The sequence below is a fragment of the Bos indicus x Bos taurus genome, chromosome 2 (genome assembly GCF_003369695.1).
Source record: "Bos indicus x Bos taurus breed Angus x Brahman F1 hybrid chromosome 2, Bos_hybrid_MaternalHap_v2.0, whole genome shotgun sequence".
NCBI classification, from domain to species: domain Eukaryota; kingdom Metazoa; phylum Chordata; class Mammalia; order Artiodactyla; family Bovidae; genus Bos; species Bos indicus x Bos taurus.
This window is the reverse complement of record NC_040077.1, coordinates 69,405,567-69,411,426: the sequence shown is the minus strand read 5'-3', so window position 1 is coordinate 69,411,426 and position 5,860 is coordinate 69,405,567.

The following is a 5,860-nucleotide window of genomic DNA, read 5'->3' as shown; positions in this document are numbered from 1 at the left end:
AGGGATCTAACCTGTGTCCTCTGCATTGGCAGTCGGATTATTAGTTTGTGGCTGTTTTGCTATCCAGGAATGAAGTGATGGGATTTCACAGTGCTTGTTTCATGCCCTGATGTGATCTCTGTTGCCTGGCACACCCGTCCCTCCTTCCCTGCCTCTGCTTCGTTTTGCCCACCCATCAGCTTCCTTCTTGTCATCCTTCAAGACTCAGCTTCAATGCGGCCCCCTTTGCGGAGCTCCCCCAAACCTCGGGGGCAGGGCTGCTGACTCCCTCCTGGAGATTGCATGTGTGTTGTGTTTCTGCTGGTACTTCCTTCACCCTGAATGTACTGTGTTCTCTGCACTATCTTTCTTTCTAGTACACTGTGAGCCACTTAAAGACAGAAAGACTGTCTTGGGGTTCCAGAACTCTTGCCTTGTACATAGTAGGCACTCAGTGAATTGATTTAAATTATTTAGATAAATTAATGACAGGGAAAATGGAAAGAAAAGTAAGAATCAAGGGTAAATTTGGAGGATAAAACTGTTGAGATTTACTGGTTAATATTATCAAAAAGAGAGCCGTTACCTATAGAAGGTGATACCTATAGAGGGTGTTCATTGAAGGTACAGTGGGGGTGGTAAGCTATTATGGGAGTAATAAATTAGTCTCTAACAGTATCATATGTCTATAAATATATAACAATTTATAATGTATAAATATATTGAAATGACATGTAATATAATACGTGTGTTTGTGTGTGTGCTCAGTCATGTCTAACTCTTTGGAACTGCATGGATTGTAGCCCACCTGGTTCCTCTGTCCATGGAATTTTCCAGGCAAGAACACTGGAGTGGGTTGCCATTTCCTCCTCCAGGGGACCTTCCCAACCCAGGGATCAAACCTGAGTCTCTTGCATCTTCTGCATTGGCAGGTGGAGTCTTTACCACTGAGCCACCAGGGAAGCCCTATTTAGTTTATATAAAATACCTCCAATACATCTTGAGGTAATACTTATAATACCCCTAGAAACTGAAGGACATAATCAGCTATTATTCATGCACATGGAGCAGAATTAAAAGCGAGTTCAGTAGGAATAGGGACAACAAGTTAAGACCAAAAACTGTGGGGAAGACCTAGAGCTGAGGACTGGCATTTCTACTAAGGTGAAAACATGAGAGGCAAGGGAAATGAATCCCTCACATATTCATGTCATTGTTTTTGAGTAAGTTTAATTAAACTGCACCCATCAAAGCATCTGGTGGAAGGATTTCTGTATTTTATACTGGAAATGTGAGTTGAAATTGTAACTACATTCATGTGACTGATTGGGAAGAACATCTCTAACTGGGTCACCTTTCTTCATCAAAGGAAAGAGGATGCATTTGCCCTAGGTGGAGGGTTATGATTATGGAAATGATATTCTCTTGAAGTGCCACATTGAAAACCGATGCTGCTTATCCATTTTTAGAGTTATAGTTATTGAAAACCTGAAGGAGTGTATCTTCATACACCTTAATTGAACATTATACTAAAAATATGAAATTTATGAGTAGCTGGCTTGATTCTTCAGCCTATTATGGAGAACAGTCTGCTGCAAACTTCCAAAGTTTTCCTCACTTGGGTTTATGTGAAATTGTGCACAGACTCACTCATCCTTTTTGCCAGAACATCTGACTTGTTTTCCAGACAGGGCTCTGGGGGCCCGATCTGGGATGGAGGAGGCAGAGTTATTGTGTCTGGAAAGATTCATAGAATGCCAGAGCTGGAAGCAATGTTGGGATATCAGCTTTCTATATAGAGGCTCAGGGGAACTGTGACAGCTTTTCTCTTGGAAGAAGGTGCAGCTGGGTCCCCTCTGACACAAACACTAGGCATGCTGATTGATGAGAAATTTAAAAGAAGAAATGTATTCTTCTTTTAAAAATTATTTATTTATTTGTCTGTGTTGGGTCTTAGTCACAACACATGGGATCTTTGGTGCATCATATGGGGTCTTCTGTTTCAACGCTTGGGCCCTGTAGTTACTCTGACATGGGGACCACATTTTCTGGTTTTATACAAAGAACACAATTCCACTAAAACATAGGGGCCAAGTGGCCCCCGTATCAGGAAAGGAGAATTAGGCCCAACATTGGTGGGATCTCCATATACTGTCCTGGGAGGCCTGACCTTAGCCTGTGTGTTGTTGTTTAGTCCCTAAGTCCAGTGTCCAGCTCTTTAGCAACCACTGTAGCTCCGCCAGGCTCCTCTGTCCATGGGATTTCTCAGGCAAGAATACTGAAGTGACTTGCCATTTCCTTCTCCTGGGATCTTCCCGACCCAGGGATCAAACCACGGCTTCTCCTGCATTTCCTGCATTGTAGGCGAACTCTTTACTCCTGAGCCACCAGGAAAACCCGATCTTAGCCTGTACTTCAGGTTAAAATATTTTTTTGAGGCAGAAAAGAAACAAGAAGGTACATTTCCTTGGGATGACTTATCAGTCTATTCACAGAGAAGGCAATGGCACCCCACTCCAGTACTCTTGCCTGGAAAATCCCATGGATGGAGGAGCCTGGTAGGCTGCAGTCCATGGGGTTGCTAGGAGTCGGACACAACTGAGCGACTTCACTTTCACTTTTCACTTTCACGTACTGGAGAAGGAAATGGCAACACACTCCAGTGTTCTTGCCTGGAGAATCCCAGGGACAGAGGAGCCTGGTGGGCTGCCATCTATGGGGTCGCACAGAGTCCGACACGACTGAAGCGACTTAGCAGCAGCAGCAGCACCCTTTAAAAGTTATTTCTTAATCACTCTATGAAACATATGAGCTGAGAAATACCAAATACTGATGATGGCTCAGTGGCCAATCTGGCTCAGGATTCAGGCACAAATCCAAGTGAAAATCAGTTATTTCTTTAGAATTTTGATATTTAGTGCTAATCTCATCTGTCTTATAGGCATTAATTGCTTATCTCTGTCCAGTACACATGGTATATTTTATACTCGCTATTTATTAATTTTTAAAATAAACTTCATGTTTCACATCAAGTATTCATTGATAGTAGTAGATCATTTATAATTAGCCATTGAATTAGCCTCAAACTTGAATTATTCAGCCTAGGATAATACAAAAATGTCTCATATTTTGGACTTCATAGTTTAAGATATATCTTGAGATTATTTTCATATTAATTGAATATTTTTTTCAGACTATTATTAGTTTAATGGGCTTCCCAGGTGATTCAGTGGTAAAGAATCCACCTGTCAATACAGGAGACACAGAAGACCTCAGTTTGATCCCTGGGTCAGGAAGATCCCCAGGAGGAGGAATGGCAACCCACTCCAGTTTTCTTGCCTGGAAAATCCCAAGGCCAGAGGAGCCTGGCAGGCTACAGTCAGTGGGGTCATGAAGAGTCAGACACGACTGAGTGACTGAGCATGAGCATAAACTGGTTTGACTGAGGATCTCAGGCTCACTGAGGTGCAAACATTTTACACTTTGACTTTTTAAACTCTTATCCTGTCCTGTCAGATCCTTGTATCTGCTGTTTTGTGAGGTTTCCTTAGACATAGTTCAGCTTGATTCTCTAACTTTTCATCTTTACTTATTAAAAAAAAAAAAATCTACGTATTGAGTATGTCAACGTCTTATTCAGTTCAAATGTCCCTTCTCCCTCTAGGGCAGTCTAGGTGTTCCTCTCCAAAGATCTAAGGGGAGAAGCAAGGCAGCTGTCTGCTATTTTTCTTCTTCCCTCTTCTTGTGCTTGTTCCACGGGTGGGTCAGTGAGAAGGGGGAGGAAAAAATGCAGAGCCATTTGCTTTCTAGATTTTCCATGGCAAATTGGTTCTTCTCCTTTAAAAACAATCGTTTTATTTATTTATTCAGTTTTGGGTCTTCGCATGTGCGGGCTCCTCCCTAGCTGTAGTGAGTGGGAGCTGCTGTCTCATTTCAGTGCATGGGATTCTCATTATGGTGGTTTCTCTTGTCGTGGAACACGGGCTCTAGAGCACAGGCAATAATTGTGGCACATGGGCTCAGCTGCTCCAGGGCATGTGGGATCTTCCTGGATCCAGGATCCAACCCATGTCTCCTACAATGACAGGCAGATTCTTTATCAATGAACCAGGCCAGAGAAGCCTGGTTCTTTTTGTTATTGTCGTTGGTTGAAAGTACTTTCTTCTTAGGCAAACAATCACATATTGACAATGGGGAGGTTACTCGACCTATTTTTCCAGTCACTGTCCCTTACTGAGCTCTCTACCACATGGCCTGAACAGGGGGAGGCAAACTGCCCCAGAAGTTTCCATGGACAAAGAACTTTCTAGGACATTCCTGTAGGCATTGCTGGTCCTTCTGTGACGAACCTGTGTGTTCTAGTTGACTCCTAGGGGGCAGCTGCATGTATCTTCCTGCCACGTGCATGGCTCATTGTCCCATGCAGTAGACGTCTCCAGGTGCAATGGAGCTGAAGGTGCTAGAACTGTATACATGGTTAGTCATTTTCTCTTGCTTTTCCCCACCTCCCCTCCCTTCTGCCCCTCTTTCTTTAAATCTTCTGTGCTCAACTTGAGATGACCACATCTTACACTTAGTGCTGCACTCTCATGGGCTCATTTTTGCAAGTAGTTGGCTATGAATTCACAAGCATGTGACTTCCTAAGGCGACAGGACAGATGTGGACAAAGGAAGGCTTGCATGAGCATACTGTGTTAGCTCAGTGCCAATCTAGGCAGCTATATTGGTGTTGATTCTCCCCTTTTTTGGGGGGAAATTCACTGTAGCTATGAAATAAGAATGTCTCTTAATTCTCCTCCACCTTTTTACCTGGTTTGCCTTATGTCTGTGTGAGAAGGCTAATCAACTGGTATCCCCAACACTTACAAAGTCATAGGGTCAGGCTGTGTAAACTTGGGGTCAGATACTTATATTTTTGTGTTTTGTTTCCTTATCTGTAAAATGAAGATGATGTTAGTAACTACCTAGCATGGCTGTTGCAGAGAAGGCAATGGCACCCCACTCCAGTACTCTTGCCTGGAAAATCCCATGGATGGAGGAGCCTGGTAGGCTGTAGTCCATGGGGCCGCTAAGAGTCGGACACGACTGAGAGACTTCACTTTCACTTTTCACTTTCATGCGTTGGAGAAGGAAATGGCACCCCACTCCAGTGTTCTTGCCTGGAGAATCCCAGAGACGGGGGAGCCTGGTGGGAGCCTGTCTATGGGGTCGCACAGAATTGGACACGACTGAATCGACTTAGCAGCAGCAGCAGCAGCATGGCTGTTCAGAGAATGAAATGAATAAGTACACATCAAATGCTTGGAACAGTCCTATCAATAAATATTGTATAATGCCAATAATACATAGTGAGTTGGTCCATAAAGAAGGCTGAGCTCTGAAGAACTGATGCTGGAGAAGACTCTTGAGAGTCCCTTGGACTGCAAGGAGATCAAACCAGTCAATCCTAAAGGAAATCAACCTTTAATATTCATTAGAAGGACTGATGTTGAAGCTGAAGCTCCAATGCTTTGGACACATGATGTGAAGAGTTGACTCATTGGAAAAGACCCTGATGCTGGGAAAGATTGAGGGCAAGAGGAGAAAGGGGCAACAGAGGATGAAATGGTTGGATGGAATCACCGACTCAATGGACTTGAGTTTGAGAAAGCTCCGGGAGAGAGTGAAGGACTGGGAAGCCTAGTGTGCTGCATTCCATGGGGTCTCAAAGAATCAGACACAACTTATCGACTGAACAACAATAACAACAATGCCAATAATGTGTTCCTCTGGCTTGCTATGTAGTGTCTGTAAAGGAAGCCTTATACAGGCTGGAAGTAGCCAGAGAGCTCATCAAAAATATGTTTATTGTACTCTGAGCTTTGGGTGTCGAGGGCACATG